Here is a 25286-nt window from a genome sequence, read left to right as displayed (position 1 = left end):
CTTGTCTGGTGTGCGCAACAGGAAATATTTCGCTTTCGGAGAACAGGAAAAATAAGCTTATTTGCTCTACGCTTATTAATTTGTGCAGTTATTCGGTGTCTGGTAAGTTAATGTTCAAGAAAAATATTAATTTTTATTAAAATGTTCTATTATTTTATGTTAAAATTTACTCATTTATTTCAGCCCTTTGTATTCAGCATGTCTCTATTGAAACAAACCTGTTTCTGTGAAAATTGAAGCTTTTGTTTTTTGCAGCCCACATAAACTTAAACCTGTTTATTTGGCCCGTGTTAGCCTTTGAGTTTGACAGACATACTTACGGTAAATCTTTCCATAATGATAAGCAGTTCTGGGGAAAAGAGGATGGACTGCATTCCGATGTTAGCTTCCATACCCCAGGGCCGTGGTCGGCAGACCCCGGCTTGTGAGCCACATACGGCTCTTTGGCCCCTTGAGTGTGGCTCTTCCACAAAATATCACGCGCGGGCGCGCACATACAGTGCGATTGAAACTTCATGGCCCATGCGCAGAAGTCAGTATTTTGTGGAAAAGCCGCACTCAAGGGGCCAAAGAGCCGTGTGTGGCTCGCAAGCCGGGGTCTGCCAACCACTGCCCCAGGGCATACAACTCTCAGCCAGGTTAGAATGTGCTTTTTCTAAGCAGAACAGAATTATCACGGTTAATGGAACATGGTTAATATTTCTATAATTATAGCTAGTCCCCAATATTTTATTTCTGCTCCTAACATAACCTCATTTCAGATGCTCAAGGACCCTAGAGGAAGGGCACTATTATTATCTCCATCTTACATCCAAGGACACTGAGGTGCAGATGAAGGCTAACTCACCCAAGGTCATGCAGCTAGTAATCGACAGAGCCTGGATTCGGACAGACAGCCTGGCCCCGCAGCCTGTGTTCCCCAATCCTATAGTATCCAAGAGTCGTGATGAGGTGTGAGTGTTGCCTGGGTGAGAATGAGCCCTCCATTAAAAGGGACTAGGTGGGGACAAACCTGGGTTCTCCCAGAAGGCCCGACCGTCAAGATTCAGGCAAAAACCCGTGGAAATGCCAAGCAGGGCACGTCGGTGGCCAATTGTTTGTGCTCTCTTTAGAGGACATAAACTGTGCGGGCAATCCATCATGGGCTGACTGTGGCGCCGGCTGCCGGCTCTCCCCGCCTCTGCTCGTCTCCATCAACATCATCCAGTTTTGAGACTTTTCCTAATTAAGAAAGGTTCCCACCAGCAACAGCAAAAATCCTCACCACCTCTTTCATTATCTCAGCTTTTCTTCTCCTTAATTACTATTGAGCTCCTGTTTGATTAAATTAGTTTACTGAGGTCCTTTCTGAAATCTTGGGGAAATTATCTAAAAATCATGAAATCAATTCCCTTACGCAGTTTTAATCTTTTATGCCCCAGGCTCAAAGAAGGATGGGCAGACAAGTGCAGGCCCTCTGAGAAGTGTGCAGCCTACACTGCTTGCCAGCCTTCTAGGGCTTTTGTGGACCATCTGGGTCAATTTCCTTCCAAGTAAATGAAATGCAAATAAAAATTCCAGCAGTTTTTCAGCTGCCGGCTGCCCAGCTGATTAGCATGACAGAGGCTGGGAGATGAGGCCTGACCCGGTGCACTTCCCCTCATCTCATTAAGTTGTAACTCCACCACTGCTGCATTCATGGTGTTTATTGACGCTGAAAGGCGGCTTTATCCAAAACTAGCTAAATTCACATTCAGAGTTTTTACTTGGAAGTCTTGCCTACGGCAGCATCCACATGAAAGTGAACCTATTGTGGCCGGCTCCTGTGTCCTGCTGATTCTGAAACAAGCTGGAGGTTTCCCAAAAATGTTGATTTCGCAAGTTTGTCTCCTTCCTTTCTCCTCCCCAGCTGCCAAATGCACAGGGGCGCCCAGTGCAGGAAGAAGTAGGTGAGCACGGGAGGAATTCCTAACTCATGTTCTGTGGATGCTGGAAAGTGAGGTCTATGAGAGCCTTTGGGTCTGGATGGGTCCCACATCTGTAGGTACCGAAACCCGTCACAGCTCACAGAGGTTTGAGAAAAGCTTTCTTATTGGGCACTAGCTTTGCAGAGACCTCTGGCCTGGTGCACAGCTCACCGATCACACCTCCTGGATCTCTGTCTTTGACAAAGCATCAGAAGGGCAGTGCCCCTCTACCAAATATGAAAACATATCACGACAGCAGCCTAGATTTCCTGTGTGGTCCTCACAGTTTTATGACTTGGGCATTTGCACACTGAGAGATGATGATTTGCTTACCATGGAGGCAGGACCTGGTGACCTTTCACCTGCTTGTATCTGACAGAATGCCTGCAGAAGCCATACTCTGCGTCACCGAAGACAAGGCATGTTTATTTTTGGAAAATGAGAATGAGGTTCAAGAGGGGGAGGAAGTCATTATTATTTGTGATTCTCTAGTCATCACCCCCCTCAAGAAAAAAGTATGGTCAAACCCTATTTCTCTGACCCTGTTGGAACGATAGCCAGGGAAGAGCTTTGAAGTTGAGTTAATGAATGATCTGAGTGATGAATGACTTTTGTATATGAAAGTAAAACCTGAAGCTTTTTAGATTCTGATTAGCATTTAGCCAACTGGGTGTGCATGGATTTCTTTGGGCAAATGGGATGGGGTCCTTTGACAGAGAAGAGTAGCAGTCCAGAAAATATTTTTTAACAAGTAAACAACACTGGACCTGTTGCCGTGCTTCACCAGTCCACAAAACCATCTTAATCTTTTGTTCACAGGTTCTGTGCTACGTGTTATAATATTTAACCATTTCCATTATAATCTTTTCCTGCGCCCTATTTTCTTTTAGGTCCCACTCAGCAGGTGGGTCACTTCACAGCTTGATTTCCACGACTGTTAATGAAAACATTTTGTCTCCTCTTCTGTTGGCCAAGAGGAAGGCGTGAGTGGAGCAGGGGCTGAGGGTGAGTGACCATCCATGGGGACTGCACGGAAGGCTCTCCGATTTGCTCAATTTGCTCCGCTGCAGGTCCCCAGCTCGTCCCATAAGGCTTGTCACTGTCCAGGAGCAGAGGATAGTCCCAGGATGTGACTTCGGTAGAAGATAAGGGATGGCCGGGGCCAGGCCACTTTACTGGCTGCAATGCAAGCCAACCTCAGGTTTGAGAGTCAAGATGGCGTCTGCTGAATGGGTGCAGCAATTATATTGAGGGACGATAACTGAAGTGAGATCGCCTGCCTGCCTATCTGAGTGGAAGCTGCTGCCTTCCAGAAATTAGCCAGAACCCATAACCTTAAAGTTGCCGTTTTATAAAGGCGCCATCTGATGACACATTGTCTCACAGTGACCCTGCAAGTTATGTGTTGGCAGCCTCATTTCACAGACTAGAGAACTGAGGCTCAGATCCACAGTGTTGCCTGCGCCACACAGGTGTTCACTGCCTCGGAGCTGAGGTTGGAAGCAGTTTCTCATGGACCCCAGAGTCCATACTCTTTCCAATGCACGTTCCTCTCTTCTCCACACCATATATGCCACACATTTTCCATTTCTCAAATGCAGAGCAATTGTATCCCTCAGAGAAATACAACCTTGAACCATGTGCACCACACACAGGACATTTAGCAGCCCTGTGGGGTATCTCTTTGATGCTGCCTGTCACAAGCTGTTGGTGCTGCCTGACATATTGTCTGCCTAGCCATTTCCTCTGAGTATTGCTGCACCCCCAGTGGGGATGCGGGGTCTGGCCTCAGATTTCAGGGCTACAGTCTGGGCTTTGGCTTTTCCCATCTTCCCTACAAGCCAGGCTACATCTGGTACCCAGCTGGCCAGGCCATGGCTCTGTTACCTTCATACACCTGACCACCCCTCACTATCAAGCCTTTGGGAAGTGATCACCAAGTGCTGCAGGCTGACTCTGAAGTGACTGCTCTCCCCACAGTGGATCCGTGAAAGCTGTCACCTACCATGTCCTTGAAGGCCAGAATCACCTTGTCCCATTTTTGATTATACGGAATAATAGTGTATCAAGGATAAGTTTTCCAGTTTATCCTACACCGGTAATAAAACAATAACAGTGAGAGACTGGCCAGATAACAGGCACCACATCAAATTCTGTATGCTGTCTGTGCATTAGATTAGTCAAGGCTACCCTTCCTGGGTCCAGCGTCAGTGGGTACATGGTCTGCCTTGCTCTTCAAAGTGTGGTCCAGGAATCAATAGCACCTGGTCACCTAGAAGCTTGTTAGAAAGGTAGACTCTTAGGCCCCTCCCCTAGCCTACCAAATTTAAATCTCCATTCAAACAAGATGCCCAGGTGATTCCTATGTACCTTAGAGTTTGAGAAGCGCAGGTAGAGAATGCTTTTTAAGAACATGATAAAAGAAAGAGTATGATTTTTTTTCTCAGGGTTTATAACTCAAATGAAACTACCCAAATGAGTTCTGAGCAAGCTTGGTCTTGGATTTATGTTTCCTTTGTGCCCGGCAAAGGGTAGCCAGAAGCTTCTTGTGAGCCTTGTCTGCCTTCAGCTTGTGGATGTGTCCCATGAGAAGCCACTCCTTTTTGAACACACTACCCTTCACTTTCAGGTACAGGCTCTGGTACATGTAGTGGTCAGTCTTCCTAGGTTCACAGTATCTTCTGAGAAGCCGGTGAAGAATTCTCACCCTCCTCATCCAGGTTACTTTCTCAGGCATTCGAGCATTGGCAGTACCCTTTCGCTCATCTATACTCATGTACCTGGTCTTCCTGTGGGCCAATGTGTTTTTCCAGCACCATCAGTTCATCTTTGATCAGCTTCCAAACTTGCTGATGGGAGTTGGTATTGGTGAGTTCATTGATCTCACTGGGGTCTAACCAGACCTTTTTTCCACAGTGGAGGACTCTGGAGGCAAGCCTCTTCTGGAGCCTGAGCGTGTGCATGGCTGTGGCTGCAGTGGCAGAAGGCTCAGAGCTTCTATTAAAACTCCTCATCCCTCAGAGGCTTTGCTGAGCACAAAGAAGCCTTTACCCAATGACATCTGAGCAAGGGTAGAAAGCTAATGTTTTTTAGTGCCTTCAAACGTGCACTGATCTCAGGTAATCTCCACAGGGACCCTGTGAGTTGGGTATTTTTGTTGCTGTTTCTCTATTTACAAGTAAGGAGGAGGAGGAAGTGGAGGAGGAGGAGGGGAGAGAAAAGAAAAGTAAACAGACTTAAGCACTATATAGTAGTAGCAAAGCTGGATTTCAGTTCAGGTCACCTTGATGTCAAAGCCTGCACCTTCCCACTATATGTGAGGCTGACTCAGCGGCCAAGCACAGCACAGTAAACTTAAAGCAAGTTTAAATCATACACATCAGTCTGCTTTTATCTGGCAGAAAAATAGTTTAAGGCCAAATAAAAACATTTCACGTACAATTGCTTCTTTAGCTTCCTAATATTATATTATGGAAAGAGCAAGGTAAGGCATGGTTTTGTTTTCTTTTTACCTATAATGCTCTTTACGTCACTGTATAAGGGATTTAGGACTCAAGTTTAATCGTTAAAGAAAACATCAGAAAGGAGACATTTGTCGCTATAGTGAATAGCTATATTTGTGGCTATAGTCTATTTATGGCTATAGTGAATTCGCCTACCCATCCTGGGACACGGCAGCACAGCAGAAATAGGGATCAGTGCAGTAACAAACAGGAGACACGAATACATCAGTCTCAGGGCTACGGAGATTTTGGACCATTTCATCAGGACGGTCGCCAAATGTAGGTACCTCCATATCAGAAAGTTTATCAGATAGAGACCCAACACTCAAGAGAGAATGACTAGCAACACATGGCCTTGCTCTTTCAGTAATCACTGAATAGGTGCCTTTTCTCTAACCCCAACCTTCGTTGGTTTGGACAGTGGCTCTGCTTGCCCTTGTTAAAAATAAATAAATAAATGAATAAATGAATGAATGAATGAATGAATAAATAAATAAACAAACAAATAAATAAAACATTCAATGATTTGGGGAAAGAACATGGTTTCTGGGCTCCACTCATATTAATTTTCCAGGGAGTTTCTCAGTCTCACTTTAGGAATTTTCTTTCAAATTGAATAGGAGAATTGTGGATGCATTTCTGGTATCAAAATAAGTAACCATCCAAAATGAATGTACTGTAATCAAATAAGGACAACCCCCCCTCCCCCAACCACCACCAAAAGATGTTTTCCTTTAGGAAATTAGTGGGACAGCATAGATATTTCAGACAGACCCTGCTAAAATTCTACCAAGCAATTAAGAAGTATAATAGTTTTAATTTAACTTACAGAAATATGATTTGATGGGAAGATGAGAGAAAGGCTGCTTCCTGACATTCGCCAGGCCATGCGAGAAGAGTTTTCAGAGCAGTGGCTGATGTGGACATTGTATTCAGAAGAATGACAATTTATTCTTTCACTAAACTCTTCCCCCCCACCCCCCGTTTTGTTCCTTTATTTAATAGGTAGTAATAGTCTTAAAAATCTTTCTCTTCATCAGATGTTTGATCCCCTTGCAAAACTTTTCTGTAGTGCATTCTGAAGTTCTTGCAAAACTTTTGGTCTCTGAGCTTGAACATGGAGTTTTACTCCATCAGTAACATGACTGTCATGCTGTAGTGCATTCTGAAGTTCTTCTGAAGAAAAATGAATCCAACCCACACTGCTGGGAAAGCCAGTCTCTGTCAAAAGGTACAGTGCACTTTCATATATGGCCAAACTGTGCAAAGTGTTCTCTCAGCTCACTCCAAGAGACTGTCCTGGGAATTTTTCTGACAAAGGCAACGGGCCAACTAGTACTGGCCCACAGAGCCATAGCTAGGGGCCCTCGCTGCCGACACCGCCATCTTTTTTCCACAAAACTCTTAAAGACCCTGACTTAATTGCTTAACTTCCAGGTAAGAAAGTGTTCCATCTCTCTCTATGTTCCCTTCTCCCTATGCCCTACTATTCACCCCATGCCAACCTCCCCTCCAGGGTCTCAAGCCCACCTGGTGTTTATTGGTCACTGGAAGAGTCCCCAACCCAGAAAACCTCCAGTCCTCCTTTCACTAAGTACTCCAGAGAACAAAACATGTTCTCCTCTCTCTCCTCTTCCCATCCAAACCCCTGTTTGGCAGCAATGCAAATCTCAGTTAAGTGTTGAGGAAAAATCAGGCCAACTAAACTAATTCACTCTAAGGTGTGAATGATTGATAATCCCATAAACATCCCATAGCTATTTGCATTTTTAAAGATCTTCTTTGCCCTACTGAATTTCTGTTTGCATGGATTTCAAGCTAGAGAAGCAGAGAAAGTTTTTTTGTTTTGCTTTTTTAAACCACATAAGCAACTTGGGATCTGTCATATAAAGGTCAGGTCATCTCATTTTAATCACTTCACTGGCTTAGTTAAAACCATTGGGCCTGCATTATTCTCACTGCCTTAATACTATGCTGGGGCCTGCCTTGGCCAAAGCAACCTGAATTAAGTTCTCTGCACTTGATCCCTGAAAATCTAGAACTAAACTAAGGGGGTTTTGTGTTCATCTTGCATCACTCTATCCTTGGCTGAACCAGACAGAAAGTTCCCCTATAACCAGTAGGGCTGCGTGTAGGCCACACTTTTGTTGGCATGTAGCAGATGAGGAATGAAAGTAACTCTGAGTTTTATGTCTTCCTGCTGCCTGCCCTCTACCTCCTCATAGATTCTGCTCTAGTCCCTTAACCCTCTGAACTATGGATTGAGTTCCACATCAGAACTCCTGGTGACCGCTCATTGCAGCCTGAGGGCATCACGGTGTGAGGGCATCATGGTGTGAGGGCGTGACGACCACATAGACTTTTATTAATAGGATTGTATTATTTTCCACATGAACAACTGTAAACTGACTTTTGTTTCACCCTGTATTGTTAGGGTCGCCAAAGGGGAAGCACAGGGGGCCAAAAGCGGTAAAGAATTATGAATTTATTAGGTCATCTGGAGACCAGATGGGCTGAGCCCCAAAATGGCATCAGCACCCAGGGACAGGGAATCAGAGATTTTAAAGAACTCCAGGTGGACTTTTTCAGTGGGGAATTCTCTGGGCAGGTCTGGATCCTGGGCAAGTCTGGAGGGGAAAGTTAACAAATATAATGTGTTCTAAGAGAAAAGGAATGTCAGTTGTGAGATGATTTAAGGGTCAGTTTCCCTGGGGAGGGGATATTGATTCAATTATTTGATCAGACCAAACATGTATATTAATACATTCATTTTTGTACCGACACAATCAAAAAATAAAATTTAAAAACAATTTTTTAGAGCCCTAGCCAGTTTGGCTCAGTGGAAAGAATGTTGGTCTGTGGACTGAAGGGTTCCAGGTTGGATTCCAGTCAAGGGCACATGCCTGGGTTGTGGGCTCAATCCCCAGTGTGGGGCATGCAGGAGGCAGCCAATCAATGATTCTCTCTCATCATTGATATTTCTCTCTCTCTCCTTCTCCCTTCCTCTCTGAAATCAATAAAAATATATTTTAAAAATTTTGGAGAAAGAGGTCATGAAGGCATAAGTGTCTAGAACCCATGAAATTCATAACACAGCCCTACTCAAGGTGACCTCTCCCAACAGTTTTTGCTGCTCTGCCACCTGCATCACTGTCAACTTTAGGAACAACCTCAGAAAAGGGGTGGCATTATTATGTCCACTGATAGAGAGGAAAAGAGGAACATAGAAGCTCAATAATTCTCTCAGAGTCTTGAGGTCACAGGAGCTGCCTGACTGTGGCTAGATCATGACCTAGCACCATGGTCGGCAAACTGTGGCTCGCGAGCCACATGCGGCTCTTTGGCCCCTTGAGTGTGGCTCTTCCTAAGCCTTTGAAGTACCCTAATTAAGTTAATAATAATGTACCTACCTATATAGTTTAAGTTTAAAAAATTTGGCTCTCAAAGAAATTCAATTGTTGTACTGTTGATATTTGGCTCTGTTGACTAATGAGTTTGCCGACCACTGCCCTAGCAGATTGCTAAAGCAAGCGTCAAGGGATAGTGAATCAGCTTGCGCATTATACACCTGGGGTGAGGTCTGAAGAAGACAAGTGGTTTGCAACCTTCTCCCCACTCCCCAGGCCAATAAGTTTTGTTCTGTTCTGTTCTGTAATCACCCACGCTAGGAGTCCCACAGGCAGGTACCACCAAATTATAGATGATGGGATGAGGTAAATGGCTTTTTGCCAGCAGATCTGACCCAGTAGCAGATCAGAAATGTTTTCTGCCCTTTCAAGATGCTGGCACCGGTGAGGATTGGCCATCCAAGCCAAGTTTCATCTGGTTGTCCCCTGTGAAGCCCAACCAGAGGGGCTCTGATGGAATTTCCCTGTGTGCTGCTTTCTTCGAGGATATTCCTTTGATGGTGCCAGCAGCCTGGCAGTTGCCTTTGAAAACTCTTGTTTTCACACAAACAATAAACTCTGGCCAGGAGAGAGCCAACTTGAGCCCAAACCATTCATCTTGTATTCCTTTCTCTCTCCCTTTCTTTAACTTAAAGGATCTGCAAAAAGTTAAAAATGGCAATTTCAGCACTGTATAATAAGAGATGCTGAAATAAGAGTGATGTAGCCATGCTGGTTCACTAACACAAACAGTCACATAAAATATGCATGTGAGTACACCCCACTTTACAGGCCCACTGGTGAGTAAAAGTCAAGACTTTGCAAATTGAATAATATGCTAAGTATACCAGTAGGTTGGATTTTTACCAGAATTCAGAGATAATTCCTTTTGCAAGTTCAGGACCTTTTGTGGTATTCATAACCTTGCATATATTTATGTATTTTATAAACTTGGATTTTAGTATATCAGGTTTACTCTAAGTAGAACACAAGCTATTTGTTAGATTCTGGAGTTCAACTTGGGACTCTAAATATAGCAGCAATATAAAGTATTACAATGGAATTCATGGAAAAAAATTTAAAGCCCACAAAACTGTCTGAGGGATAGAGACTAAGTACTTTGAGGAAATGTATTAAGAATTGTATTAAGTAATAAAAACAGCCGAGGCCGGCATCCTGTACTTGAAAAGGATGATAATGTCCCTGACATGTTTCCTGGGAGGTATGTTGCCTTTAAGTTGGTTTTCCATGGATTCAGTCTCTGGGCACATCTTCTCTATTTTTAAAACAACATCACATTTCTGCAGGGGTTGAGAGCAACCTGTGCTACAGTGATAAAGACTGTGTTTCTTGAAGAATATAATCCTCTGTCAGATGGCTGGGTATATAGATTCATCTGACAAATTTTACTGATCACCTACAAATTATCAAGTGCTCTGAAAGACCAGTTCCTGCCCTTTTGTAAATTACATTCTGGGGACAAAGTAGATATAACCAGTCTGGCCATTGAGGCAATCTTTCATGCACTTAGGAGTCATTGACCATTAACTAGAGAGTGATATAAAAATCCATTCTCAAGAATTTTGGGCTGGTGAGAAGGGTGATAGACCCTTTTGTAGACAGGCAAGAGAGTTTGTTTTCTACTTTGTAATTTTTGCTTCCTGATACACAGTATGTGCTATTAGTACTAATAACTCTTTGAAGCAGCTATCCTCTGAATAGTATAAAAGACTAAACTGAAATTTGATATTAAGTTTGTGACAAAAGCCTATCAATGTTGATGCATCTATGTTTCTATCTCTCTTTCCCTCTCTCTTCCTTTCTCTCTAAAATCAATAAAAACATATTAAAAAATAAAAACAAGAATATAGTATAACTGACAAGAGATGTCAATAGACTCCTTGAAATTAGTCTAGACAAGTACTAAACCAAAAGACCTGAACAGACACTTCTCCAAAGAGGACATACAGATATGTTCATGGATTGGAAGAATTAACATCATTAAAATGTCCATGCTACCCAAAGCAATCTATAGATTCAACACAATTCCTATTAAAATACCACCAGCATATTTCACAGAACTATAACAAATTCTCAAAAATTTATATGGAACTAAAAAAGACCCTGAATAGCTGCAACAATCTTAAGAAAGAGGAACAAAGTTGGAGGGATCACTTTTAGTTGTCCTGGTGTTAGTAATTTTTTAATTTGCCTAGCATATTTTTTCTACTTATTACTAAATCAACCCCAAATTCTTCACTCCTTGTTAAATCTCTTCTTAAGATGTTCAGTCACCTGAACGGTTTACAGATTTCATCTTCCTGAGAAACTCTTTGCCTTGCTCCAATAAGGAAGGACTGTTCTCTAGGCCTGGGCGTTCTCTCTCTCTCTCTCTCTCTCTCTCTCTCTCTCTCTCTCTCTCTCTCTAAATAATTTTTTATTTTTCAATTACAGTTGACACACAATATTATATTAGTTTTAGGTATACAACCTAGTGCAGTGATGGAGAACCTTTTGAGCTCGGCGTGTCAGCATTTTGAAAAACCCTAACTTAACTCTGGTGCCGTGTCACATATAGAAATTTTTTGATATTTGCAACTATAGTAAAACAAAGACTTATATTTTTGATATTTATTTTATATATTTAAATGCCATTTAACAAAGAAAAATCAACCCAAAAAATGAGTTCACGTGTCACTTCTGACACGCATGTCATAGGTTCGCCATCACTGACCTAGTGATTAGGCATTATAAAACTTACCAAGTGATCATCCCAATAAATCTCATACCCATCCAACACTATACATAGTTTTTAAAATACTAGAGACCCAGAGCACAAAAATTCATGCCCTGGGGGGGTCCTTCAGCCTGGCCTTCCCCCTCTCACAGCCCGGGAGCCCTCAGGGGATGTCCTACTGATGGGGAGCAGGCCTAAGCCGAAGTCTGGCCTCCCTCTACAGGAGGAAGGCAATGCCCCCATCACGCCTCTGCTGCTGCCACTGCCAGCCTCCACGGCTGCCTGAGCCTTGGCTCTCACAGTCACTGGGGCTTACCTGAGCCTCAGGCAGCCGCTACAGCTTTGTCCGGAAGGACATCCAGAAGACGTCTGCTCTAATTAACATATTACCCTTTTATTTGTATAGATTATTGACTATATTCTCTATGCTGTACTTTACACCCCTGTGACTGTTCTGTAACTACTAATTTGTACTTCTAAATCCCTTCACCTTTCCCCACCCCTCCCATCCCTCTCCCATCAAGCAACTGTTAAAAAGTTCTATATCTCTAAGGCTGTGTCTGTTATGCTGTTAATCTATTTCGATTTTTTAGATTCAATTATTGATAGATATGTATTTATTGCCATTTTATTGTTCATATTTTTTATCTTTATTTTTCTTCTTTTTTAAAAAATATGTTTTTATTGATTTCAGAGAGGAAGGGAGAGGGAGACAGAGATAGAAACATCAATGATGAGAGAGAATCATTGATCGGCTGCCTCCTGCATGCCCCCTACTGGGGATCGAGCCTGCAACCCGGCATATGCCCCTGACCGGAATCAAACCCTCAACCCTTCAGTCCGCAGGCCAATGCTCTATCCAATGAGCCAAGCCGGCTAGGGCTTTTCTTCTTCTTCTTAAAGAAGACCCTTTAACATTTCATGTAAGACTGGTTTGGTGGTAATGAACTCCTTTAGTTTTTTGTTGTTGTTTTTTTTTTTTTATCTGTGAAGCTCTTTATCTGACCTTCAATTCTAACTGATAACTTTGTTGGGTGGAGTAATCTTGGTTGTAGGTCTTGCTTTTCATCACTTTGAATATTTCTTGACAATTCCTTCTGGCCTGTAAAGTTTCTGTTGAGAAATCAGCTGACAGTTTTATGGGAGTGCCCTGTAGGTAACTAACTGCTTTTCTCTTGCTCCTTTTAAGATTCTCTCTTGGTCTTTAACCCTTGGCATTTTGATTATAATGTGTCTTAGTGTGGGCCTCTTTGGTTTCATATCATTTGGGACTCTGTGCTTCCAGAACTTGTATGTCTAGTTCCTTCACAATGTTAAGGAATTTTTCTGTCATTAATTTTGCAAATAGATTTTCGATTTCTTGCTCTCTCTCGCTTCTCCTTTTGGAACCCCATGATGCAAATGTTGTTATGCAAGTTGTCCCAGAGGCTCCTTACACTATCTTCATATTTTTGGATTATTTTTCCTTTTTGCTGTTCTGATTAGGTGTTTTTGCTTCTTCACATTCCAAATTGCTGGTTTGATTCTTGGCTTCCTCTACTCTACTGTTGATTCCCTTGTAGGTTATCCTTCATTTCAGTTAGTGTATCCTCCATTTCTGACTGGCCCTTTTTTATGTTGTTTATGTTCTCACTAAGTTCCTGGGAGTTCTCAGTAAATTCTTTGAGCATCCTTATAACCATTGTTTTGCACTCTGTATCTGGCAGTTTTCTTACTTCCATTTCATTTAGTTCTTTTTCTGGAGATTTCTCCAGTTCTTTTATTTGTGACATATTTCTTTGTCTCTGCATTTTGGTTTCATCCTTGTGTTTGTTTCTATGTATTAGGTAGAGCTGCTATGTCTCCTGGACTTGGTGGAGAGGCCTTGTATAAGAGGGCCCAGTGGCTCAGCCTCCCAGGAGAGGCCAAGCTGTGAACCAAGGCTGGCTGCCACTAGTGCAGGGCCTGGGGCCACTTAGCAAGAGGTAGGAGGTACACAGATACCAGATGTTGCTCATTTGAGACATTTTAGGAAGGTTCAATGCATGAGGCAAGAGAGGCCAGTTATATGGAAAAGCAACTGGAAACAGCTTGGATGGGCCTGCAAGTTGGGTCTGGCAGGGTTTCAGGGAATCACCAGGGTGGAGCTAACAGTGTGAGCCAGGTTAATGGAGACAGATATGGCTCTGGCCTGCCAGCTCTGTGGGGGGAAGGTCTCAGCAAAGGAACAATGGCTTCTGCCAGCACTTTTGTCCCAGTGCCGAATACTTCAGTTCCTCTCCATATGTCCCTGGTTCCTTTCAAGCTGCTGCCTCAGCACTGCAGCTTAGAAAGAGTGAGTCTGAGTAAGTCCAGGCATGGGCCCTTTGCGAGGAACTGACTAGTACTCCAGCATCCTCCATGTCACTTAGCCACAATCCCCACAGCCCAAAGTTATGGCAACTTCTCTTCCCAGCACTGGACTTCTCTTCCCAGGACTGGTGTGGGACTGGAGATGGGGGTGGGGGCAAGATATCCCTCCCAATTATAAACTACACAATGTCGATGTGGTATCAACTAGTTGCATGTCTTTGCCTCGCCTACCAGTCTCAATGTGGTTTCTTTAATTCCTTAATTGTAGGACTTCCATTCAGCTAGATTTCGGTTGGTTCTGAACCAACAGTTTTTCTGAAGTTTAGTTGTATTTTTGATGTGGTTGTGGGAGGATTTGAGTACTGTGTTTACCTCTGCCACCCTCTTGATCAGAAGCCTGGAGTCTCTCTTTTTGTCACTTCCCTGAGGAGTTCCTTCCCTTTTTTCTTGTGTTAGGTATCCTGTTCCTGTACCCCCTTACCTGATTGTCTCTCTTGTTTTGGTGGAACACATTATCCTATAGTTGTCCAAGAAGGCTGCATAAGAAGAAAAATTCTCGAGACTTGGCATATCTGAAAATGTCTTTATTCTACCCTCACAGTTGATTGAGGACTTAGTTGGGTATAAAATTTTAAATTGAACATATTTATCCTTCAGAATTTAAAAATTATCTCAGTGATCTTTTAGCTTTCAGTGTTGCTATTAAAAGTTCTTATCCATTCTGATTTTTTATTCTTTATATGAGACTTGTGGGAGTTTGTCTCTAGTGTTCAAAAATTTCTTATTGAAGTTCCCTGGTATGAGTCTATTTTGTTGTTGTTGTTTTGTTTGTGTCTATTTTTTTTTCTTTTGCATTAACACTTATGTACCCTTTCCACTTATAATCTCATCTTTTAGTTCGTGAGTTCATTTCCTCCTTTTTCTTAGTTCTCTCTTTGTGTAATATATGTTGCTGGGATATGGGATCTCCTGGACCAGGGTTCTAATTTCCCAATATTTTACCCTCTATTTTCATGAGCTTGACTTTTTGCTCTATTTTCTTAGATGTTTTCTCAAATTTATCTCCCAATCCTTTTATCTAGTTTTCCTTATATTATCTTATCTTTTATTTCTAAGAACTTTGTTGTTGTTCTCTGTTATGTTTTTAATAGTAATATGGTCTTATTTTATGCTTATAGTATTTCTAAGAGTTTCACATTTTTTCAGCTCCCTGCACAGTTCATATATATATATATATATATATATATATATATATATATATATTCAAGTTCATTGGTTTTCTTTTTTTCTGTTCGTGGTTTTGGCCTCTGTCTTTCACATTAGACTTTTTCTCAGTATTCTGGTTGTTTCTTGTTTGTTTATATTTAAGAGTAGAGACTGAAAAGCTGACTAGAATCTCTCAGCGTACGTGTGAGAGTTGTCAACTCCCAGTCTCCGATTTTGGACTGTGCTGTTTGTGGGGCCATTAATGCCCATATCTTTGTGCTTTTGTGCTGGTCAGAGTCCCTAGAAAAGCTCTTCAAATATCCCACTGGAGGATCAAATCCTAGCCACAAGTATTCTGGCATTTCATTTATTTGGTTTCAGTATAGTACTCTTGACTTGGGTGGACCTGCTGCCTCCAGTCTGGACATGCTCCAAATAATCTCTCTCTGGTTAATTTTTCTGATATTTCTTGTTGCTTTATTAATTAATCATATTAATTGGATTTCACTTTTCTTTTGCTTACAGGAATTCTTTTAACATTCTTATAGTATGGCCTACTGGTGATGAATTATGTGAACTTCTGTATCTCTGGAAAAAAGTCTTTATTTCAGTTTTGTTTTTAAAAGATATTTTCACCATGTATAGATTTATAGATTAAAATATTTTTCTTTCAATATTTTAAATATGTTGCTCCACCATCTTCTCACTTTCATTACTTTCTATGAGAAAATATCTGTCATCCTTATTTTATCTCTATTTAATGTGACTTCTTTCTCTGGTTACTTTTAAGGTTTTCTCTTCATCATTTAAGCAATTTGACTATAAAGTACTCTGGTGTCATTTGTTTCATGTTTCTTTTTTAAACATTAAAATTTTAAAACATTTAATTTGATAAAACCTATGAGCAAAATTATTTCACATGATTAAACTTATGCTGACTCTTCAATTAGAGAGACAGATCCATTGTCACAAGTATTTATATTTATGACTATTAAGATCATCTTTTTTGAAGAGAAACCAAGATGGCAGCATAGGTAAACACTGGAGTTTGCTGCCTTGAACAATCACTTAAAAAATACAACTAAAAGACGGAACAGACATCAACCAGAACCACAGGAAGGCTGGCTGAGTGGAAGTTCTACAACTAGGAGGAAAGAGAAAAACATACCGAGACTCAGAGAAGGCGCAGTGCTGAAGTAAAATACTAAGGTGCGGAGTGCATGCGGAGCGGGCTGGCGGCTGAGGGCGTGGTTGTTGTTTTCAATCGGGAGGGAGTCTCAGGCTCTGAGCTCCAGCTCCGGGCGAGTCTCTAGGGACCCAGACTCATATGGGAGAAGCAGGACTGTCTGGCATCGCTCAGAACCCTAGGGCAGCTTTCTCTCTGTGGGGCTTGCAGCAATTACTGGGACACTGAGAAGCAGAGCCTCTGAGGGCAAGACTGAGAGCAGCCAGAATGCTAACCCTGCCCTGTTGATCCCGTGGGACCCACCCCACCGAAGCCCTGCAGGGAGACTTTTGCTGGATAGCCTCAGGCAGAGGCTAGATTACCACCTCCCTAGAGATCCAGGAGCCAGGAAGCCCAGAAGTCAGAGTGGGACCATCCAGTTTGTAGCTCCGTGGAAACATAAAGGACACACTCAGGGGGCAGACTCAGTGAGCACCAAAGCCCCATCAAAGCAAGTCTACCCCCAGAGGGGTGTCTCCAGCACAGAACTTCTCCCACTGCAGACACAGCTGATTCTCACAGCCAATTGGCCTGGAGGTCAATTCCTCACAGTGATAACTACAACAATCAAGGCTTAATTACAACAAGACTGTGCACAAAGCCCACAAGGGGGTGCACCAAGAGTTTCTACCTCAGGTAATTGGGACACTTAGCACAGAAAGGCACTCTATCAACACAGCAGAGCATAAAAAAATGCCGAGACAAAGAAACAGGACACAAACGACAGAATTGGAGGAAAGCAAACTGCTGGATATAGAGTTCAAAACCACACTTTTAAGGTCTTTAAAGAACTGTCTAGAAGCCGCCGATAAACTTAATAAGGCCCTTGAAAAGACTGGTAAGACCGCCGATAAATGTAGTGAGATCTTCAAGAAGACTGGTTAGACCGCCGTTAAATGTAGTGAGATCCTCAAGAAATCTAATGAGATCCTCGATGTTGTGATAAAGGCCCAACTAGAAATTAAGCATACACTGACTGAAATAAAGAACATTATACAGACTCCCAACAGCAGACCAGAGGATCGCAAGAATCAAGTCAAAGATTTGAAATACGAAAAAGCAAAAAACACCCAACTGGAAAAGCAAAATGAAAAAAGAACCCAAAAATACGAAGATAGTGTAAGGAGCCTCTGGGACAGCTTCAAGTGTACCAACATCCGAATTATAGGGGTGCCAGAAGATGAGAGAGAGCAAGATATTGAAAACCTCTTTTAAGAAATAATGACAGAAAACTTCCCCTACCTGGTTAACGAAATAGACTTACAAGTCCAGGAAGTGCAGAGAACCCCAAACAAAAGGAATCCAAAGAGGACCACACCAAGACACATCATAATTAAAATGCCAAGAGCAAAAGACAAAGAGAGAATCCTAAAAGCAGCAAGAGAAAGAAACTCAGTTACCTACAAGGGAATACCCATACGACTGTCAGCTGATTTCTCAACAGAAACTTTGCAGGCCAGAAGGGAGTGGCAACAAATATTCAAAGTGATGAATACCAAGAACCTACAACCAAGACTACTTTATCCAGCAAAGCTATCATTCAGAATAGAAGGTCAGATAAAGAGCTTCACAGGTAAGAAAAAGCTAAAGGAGTTTATCACCACCAAACCAGTATTATATGAAATGCTGAAAGGTATCCTTTAAGAAGAGGAAGAAGAAGAAAAAGGTAAAGATACAAATTATGAACAACAAATACACATCTATTAACAAGTGAATCTAAAAATCAAGGGAATAAATAATCTGATGAACAGTATGAACTGGCGATTGTAATAGAATCAGGGACATAGAAAGGGAGTGGACTGACTATTCTTGGTGGGGGGGAAGGGGTGTGGGGTGAGGGAAGAGATTGGACAATAATTGTGCACCTATGGATGAGAACAGTGGGTGGGGAGTGAGGGCGGAGGGTGGGGTGGGAACTGGGTGGAGGGGAGTTATGGGGTGGAAAATGAGGAACAACTGTAATAATCTGAACAATAAAGATTTAATTTTTAAAAAAATCTTCTTTTTCTAAATCTTCACCAACATTTATCAGTTTGAAAGATTCCTTGAGGTGGTATTTATACTTCAGTTTGAAAGTAGTTGAAAGATCCTCTTGCTGCTACTTGTTCAAAGGTTAAAAGTTTTCCCCAAGGTAATAGTTTTCCTCCATTCTCTGATTCTAAAAATGGGAGCCCAGGTCTTTTATCTTTAAATTGTTTCTTATTTATTTGTGACCTAGTGTTTTTTTTTTCCTCTTGGTCTTCCCCTTGGTCTTCCTGTTGACTTATATTTCCTCTTTTTACATTTCTTCCTTTTTTTTTCAGAACCTTTCAAAAATAGCTTTCAAAGTCAGTGGTCTTGGTTCTAAATATGAGTCACTTGATGAATCTCTTGCTTGAACATTTTCAGGTGAATGAACAAATTTTCTAATAGGATTTCTATGCCTCCATTTAGGTGAGTAAGGAAACACTGGGTTTTAAATAAGCTGCTACCAGAGGAAGAGTTATCATTTTGATTTCCAATTTCCATAGTTGAATCAGATGATGTTATGTAGTTCAGTTATGCATTTCTGGTATGTATTCTCCAAGTCCCTCTCAAAATTGTTATTCCTCACTTGTTCTTTGCTTTAACCAAAATTCCATTCAGGTTAGCAGCTTGCAACAAGCTCTGGCTTGGTGTGGGCCTCAGCTGCCTACTTACCCCTGTAACCAGGCCTTGGAGGTCTATATCCAGCAACCTCTGACCTCAGCACTCTAACAGGCAACAGCCACCTGCCTCTGCAACTGGGCAGAAGAAAAGACTATGCCAACCACTTAATCCAACTAACAGTGGGGCCAAAATTTCACGATAACAATTTATCTCTGGAAGGAAAGTGAGAGGCGGGAGTTTGGGGGTGACCATTTTGGTTGCCACAGAGGGAGGAGGCTGTTTCATGTTCCTTGTGTTTGAGTTTCATTAGACTTTATGGATAGGTTGAATACAATTATTCTTCAAGTATTTCTTCAGAAACTTTAATTACATGTATATCAGGCCACTTAAATCTGTCCTTCAAGTTACTGATGCTCTGTTGAGTTTTTCCATTTTTTTTATTTTTCACTGTTTCTTTTTAGATAGTTTCTATTGCTATGTCTTCAAGTTTACTACCCTTTTCTTCTCAACTAATCCACTGCATTTTTTTATTTCAGGCATTGACATTTTCATCTCTAGAATTTTGATTTGGGTATTTTTGGAGTTTTTAATTTTTTAAGTATGCTTTTATTGACCTTGGAAAGAGAGGAAGGGAGAAGAAGGGAGAGAGAGAAACATCAATATGAGAGCAAAACATCCATTGGCTCCTCCCACAAATCCCCACCCCTGGGGATGGCGCTGGAAACCTGGGCATGTGCCCCAATGGGGAATTGAATTGGTGACCCTTTGGTGCACTGGATGATGTTCAACCAACTGAGCCACACTGGCCAAGGCCCTGTGGGTATTGTTTATATCTTCTGTGTCTCTATTTAACTTTTTGAATTATGGAATACAATCATAATGCTTGACTATGCTTTTCTATCAATTTTAATATTTGCTTCAAACTACAATGTCATGTAATTTCCTTACATTCTGGGTGCATTTTTATTAATTGATTTTTCTCCTCATTATTGGCCATACTTTTCAGCTTCTCTATATGTCTGATAATCTTTGACCCATGCCAGACATTATAATTTTTTCCTTGTTGTGTGCTCAATGTATTTGCATTACTATAAGTATTCTTCAGCATTGTTCTGGGATGCAGTTAAGTTATTGGAAACAATTTGATCCTTCTGAGTCTTGACCTTAAGATTTGTTAGGTAGGATAATATGCATGTTTAGTCTGGAGGTAATTATTTCCTACTACTGGGTAACAATTTTCAAAATAATCCACCAAGTTCTTGGAGAATATGGGGGGTTTCCAGCCTGGTTGGTGGGAGCAAGTATTGTTCCTAGCCCTGAGTAGGCACAATACTTGAGGGGATCCTCTGCAGATTTTCAGATCCTTTCTCCATGCAATTTTACCCTCTCCATTACTCTATTCTGTAAACTTCTACTACTTTGATCTCTCCAAACTTTTAACTTTGTCTTCTCAACTCTGGAGTCCAGAGGGCTCCACCTGGGTACGCTTTTCCTGCACTCTGGCCTCAATACTCTCTCATGGTACAATCTGAGGCAATTACAGGGCTCACCTCATTTTTTGTGTGTATTTTGTGTTTGCTTGTTTGTCGTCTCTCAGGGATCACTGCTCTTCATTGCCCAATGTCCAATAGGTACATGATGCCTATTTTTGAAAGAGAGAGTAAGAAGAATAGGGAGTACAAAGGGTAGAAAGAGAGGACTCCTGTCATGTTCCCCTTGGAGCTGTATTTCCATGAAAGGGAACTGAGGACAAAAGAGACAATCAGGAGGTCTCAGTCAGTGATGAAAAGTCTCTGGATCTCAGGTTGCTTATCTGTGAAATGAGAACAGTGTTAACTGTAGGACTGTTGTGAGGACTGCAGGAGCCCACATATCATGGGCACTCACTAGGTGCCATGGTTGCTGTTATTGTAATTGATGATGACATAAGTCTTGAGGGAGTTTAATGTTGATAGGCACAGATAATCAGGGGGAAAATGGTGGCTTCTTACAGCCTCCTTTGTAAAGCCAGGTCTGGGAAATGTGGTTTCTTGGAAAACAGTGAATGACACTACTGACAAAACAGTTGAAAAAATAATTATGGTTGAATCACTTTCAGGGTCCCACCCCTCTAGAAGTAACCAGAGACCAGAAACATCTATTTGCTGAACATTTCAAAGTAATAATAATCTTTGATCTGCCTGGTGTCCTGCTTGATGATGAGATGGCTCTTTTAATTACTTCTTTCAAAACTATTTTCAGTCACACTCCTAACTCCATTGGGTCAGAGGCTGGGAGTGAGGTAGAACAGAAAAACCCCTGACTGAGTTCCCCTTCAATGACACCTGCCATCTCCTTTGGACACTTGATGTCAAGTGTGGGTTTTTTGAAATTTCTCGCCTGAAACTATAAGCAGATTGTTTTCCAACAGGAAATCATCTCTAAAATTCTCCTCACTGTGCAACAGAGAATGTGTAAAGCCAGCAAGCTCTGAACTTGCCATGGACTTACACCAGCATAGGGACTAGTAGCCTTCAGGTACCCATTTCTTCTAAACGGCAGCTGTAGCCATGATCTTATGGCTCCCCCAGAGAAAGTCTCACTGGGCAGAGGAGGCTGGCATGACAGAAGGCTAGGATGTGTGCTGGGGTCCAGCCCCAGCAGGTCCAGGGGTCCCCAAAGGCGTGGACGGAGTCGGCGAAGAAGGAATGACATGGAGACAACGTTCAGTTGATCAGCAGCCTAGCCAGGATCTCCAGCCAGGATCTCCAGCCAAGTTCTGGTCTGAATCTCCAGAGAGGTTCTGCCTAGGATCTCCAGCCAGGTTCTGTGTCCATGTTCTCTTGCTAGGTTCTCCAGGTTCTCCAGCCAGGTTCAGTCAACAGGTTCTAGTCAGGTTCTCTTGCCAATTTCTGTAGTCAGGTTCAGTCCAGGATCTTTTGCCATGTTCTCTCCAGCGTAGTTCTTCTGTCTCTAGGTTCTGTGTAGGTTCTGTCTTCCTTGGTTCTGTGTTCTAAGTTCTGTCTTGTTACATCTGTATTTATACCAGTTGATTCCAATCCTATCAATCTCTATTCCAAAGGTTAGGGCATTTCTTATCTCCATTCCAGGGAGTAAAGATTATGTAGCGTAAGCATGATTGTTCATAGTTAAAGTGATTAATTACCCGCCTGGCACTTAGTTAAGAGGTTTTATTCCCTCCCTAACTTCAGGGGAAAATCCCTACCTGGGGAAACAACCTTTCTCAGAGACCTTGGTTAAAACACATAGTGCCAAGAAGGTGAGCAAACATATTAAGAACAGTATGCCATATATGCCAGGTCCCTTGAAACAGCAAGCATGGGCCGGCTCCCGGCAGATGTGAGATGGAGAGCAAGAGCACCTGTCTTCCTCTCCCCCTCACAGGCCCTGCAAACCCCAAAGCTGCATCTGTCTCAGCCCTGCTGGTTCCCAGGCCAAAGACCATTTGAGAATGTGGTAGGAACTTCCACATGAAGGCAAGTCCTAGAGTCCTAGGCTGGAGTAAAGGGGAGTATATAGACTTACCCCCAAGGCAAGTGGTAGCCTTCCATTTTATCCTGGGAACTTCTGTGTGGGCTCCATGCATGCCAGTTCCCAGAGGAGATGAGGCCTCAGCAGGGCATGAAATGACTGTTTGACAGAAGCTCCCAAGGCTGACTGAGCAACACTGAGAGAAGGACGTGTGCTTCCACCCTTTGAGCCACAAGAAGAAACTACGTGGACTCCTTTTCTTGCCCCCTTTGTGAGGGAGCAGATGCAGATGCCAGTCAAGAGCTGCCAGGCTCTGCGGGAGAAATGAGTCAAAGGCTTGTGCCCTCTTGTGGGCTTTCATGCCCATCCAAAGGGGAGTGTGAAGAGGGCGATGACCCTGGGTAGGTGTGGGTTCCAGGAACACTTTAAACAAACCATCCAAATGTTAAAGTGCTTTCTAGCTGTAGGAGGTTCTTTTATGCTATGGCCACATGTTCAGGGACTCTAAGCAGTTGCCCTCCTCTGGATGGCTGTGTGTACAGGCTCAGGTGAGCCACTTGGAGCTCTGAAGTCCTGCAAATGATAATGTTAATACCACTTTTTATTATTGAATATTTACTATATATCAATCACTGCCATAGGATCTTACAAGCATCATCTCAATTTATCAATCAACAAATACTGGTTGAGAGTCTGTTCATGTCAGGCACTGGCTTTTATATATATATAATTGATTTCAGAGAGGAAGGGAGAGGGAGAGAGAGATAGAAATATCAATGATGAGAGAGAATCATTGATTGACTGCCTCCTGCACACCCCCCTACTGGGGATCGAGCCCGCAACTCGGGCATGTGCCTTTGACTGGAATCAAACCTGACACCTTCAGTCCGCAGGCTGATGCTCTATCCACTGAGCCAAACCAGCTAGTGCAAGCACTGGCATTTAATCCTCAACAAACAATGAGGTAAAAATGATTTCTCCCATTTTACTGGTGATGAAACTGAATTTTAAGAGAGGTTCACTGATTTACACAATGTCCCACAGCCAGCAGGTGGCAGAAATGGGATTCAAACAAAGACCATCCCTCTCAGAAATCAGTGCTTGTAACCACAGCCTCTTACTGAACCTTTAACTTGCACTGAGGATAAAAGTGACACATGGTGGTTCATGGACTGGGAAAGGATCCCATCAGCCTGTCCCCAAAGTGAGCTGCTAGGGATGAGCCTAGGGCAGAGAGGAGATAATCACCAGGCAGGTCTGAGCTCACTTTGACCTGGCAAATAGCTTTCCCAAACACATCAGAACATTTTTATTTGGCCCACAGGACTAGCACTGGTTCTTCCTCCATTTGCCAATGTCACCCGCTCTCAAACTTTTTCTGCTAGTCTTGGTGCCACCTGGTTGAGGGTATTAGGCCTTTGCAGGCCTTAGGCCCACCCATGAGCAAGGACCACCTCTCCCAGTATGTGTGCCAACCCAAACTAGTTCCCACCAGCATATGGCATCTGGTATTGGCTGATAACTGGAGAGCCCGGGGCAGGGGGCAAATAGGAGGAACCAAGACCCCATTGTCTGTACCCCTCCTCTCATCACCTGCCTTGGCCTGCCCAGTCTTTTGGACTGGGATTCTGTCTTGCTTTCCTGGCTAGAGTCAAGTAGCTCTGCTGATACTGAAGCTCTGGCCCAGCTGTTTGCCAAACTGACCCCCTAGATTAATTAGCTTTTGTCAGGGACTAAGTCCTGCAGCCAGTATCCCCAGCTGCTGCTGGGCATCTCCTTCCAAGTCTGACAGACCTCCTGCAGCCATCACGCTCCACCCAGCCTAGTTTCCACCTGCCTCTTTTTCCAAAGTGTTTGGAGATAAGGAGTAAGAACCTTGCAGAGAGAAATTGTGCAATCCACAGGGTGGAGGCAAAGAGAGACATGGAAACTCAACGGATTCCAGGCCTGCAGGACCCCACTGTAACTTGACTGATGGAATGTGAACCTCAGTTAAAAAGAGCAAATGCCAAGAGAAGACAGGTGGGTCTACCATTGGCGGTTAGAAAAAGAAAAGTCCTAAGACCATTGTTGGCAGTGCCCATTCAATTTCTGTCTGGAAATAGTGCAGTTTGACCAAGAACTTGATCCTGCCTTGCCCGGCCAGTTTTTCTCAGTGGTTGAGCATCAACCTATGAACCAGGAGGTCATGGCTCAATTCCCAGTCAGTCCCTAGTAGGGGGCATGCAGGAGGCAGCCCATCAATGATTCTCCCTCATCATTGATTTTTCTATCTCTTTCTCCCTCTCCCTTTCTTTCTGAAATCAATAAAAATATTTTTAAATAAATAAATTGATCATGCCTTCTCCCCATGACAGGGTTATCTTCCAGGGAAGAGTGCATTTGTCTCAGTACTATTATTGAACTCATCTAAGCAAATCCTTGTGCTCCAATTCCAAGCTCACTAAATAATCTTCCAGTACTAATATTGATAACTCTTATCATTTTACTTTTAGTATAGTTCATACAATATGAAGTCATGTGTTGATCTGGTCCACTGGGCCGCTATATTTTCACTGTAAATTAGTAAGCGGATATTCTGGCTTTATGCATCAACCGATTGTGAGCTTTGAGAAGGTGAGTAAGAACTCCAAAGTTTAATTAACTCTGAAGGAAAGCAAAAGTTCTGCCGCCATAAGGCAGAGGGTCAGCCCTTGGTCCCTGTAGGCTGGCCTTGGGTGACCATCACCTATGGGTGTTGGTCAGCTTTCCCATCTTGACCTTGTGCCACTTCCACTCACCACCCTGAGCCCTTTGGAGGCCTCAGCAGTGAGTCTAGTTCAAGTTTTCCAGACTGCTCTGCCATGGTGACTT

General features: G+C 42.7%; 1 pseudogene across 1 annotated transcript; it reads right to left on the bottom strand.

The window, feature by feature from the left end:
* Positions 1 to 18315: 18315 nt before the first annotated feature.
* On the bottom strand, positions 18316 to 18842 carry LOC308513828 (TATA box-binding protein-associated factor RNA polymerase I subunit D-like; annotated as a pseudogene). The gene has a single exon. The product of its transcript is annotated as a TATA box-binding protein-associated factor RNA polymerase I subunit D-like (transcript).
* Positions 18843 to 25286: the final 6444 nt, after the last annotated feature.

This window comes from Myotis nattereri, assembly GCF_964212035.1.
Source record: "Myotis nattereri genome assembly, chromosome: 2".
NCBI lineage: Eukaryota > Metazoa > Chordata > Mammalia > Chiroptera > Vespertilionidae > Myotis > Myotis nattereri.
Note: the sequence above shows the minus strand (reverse complement) of the source record. Positions and strands in the feature narration are given on the sequence as shown.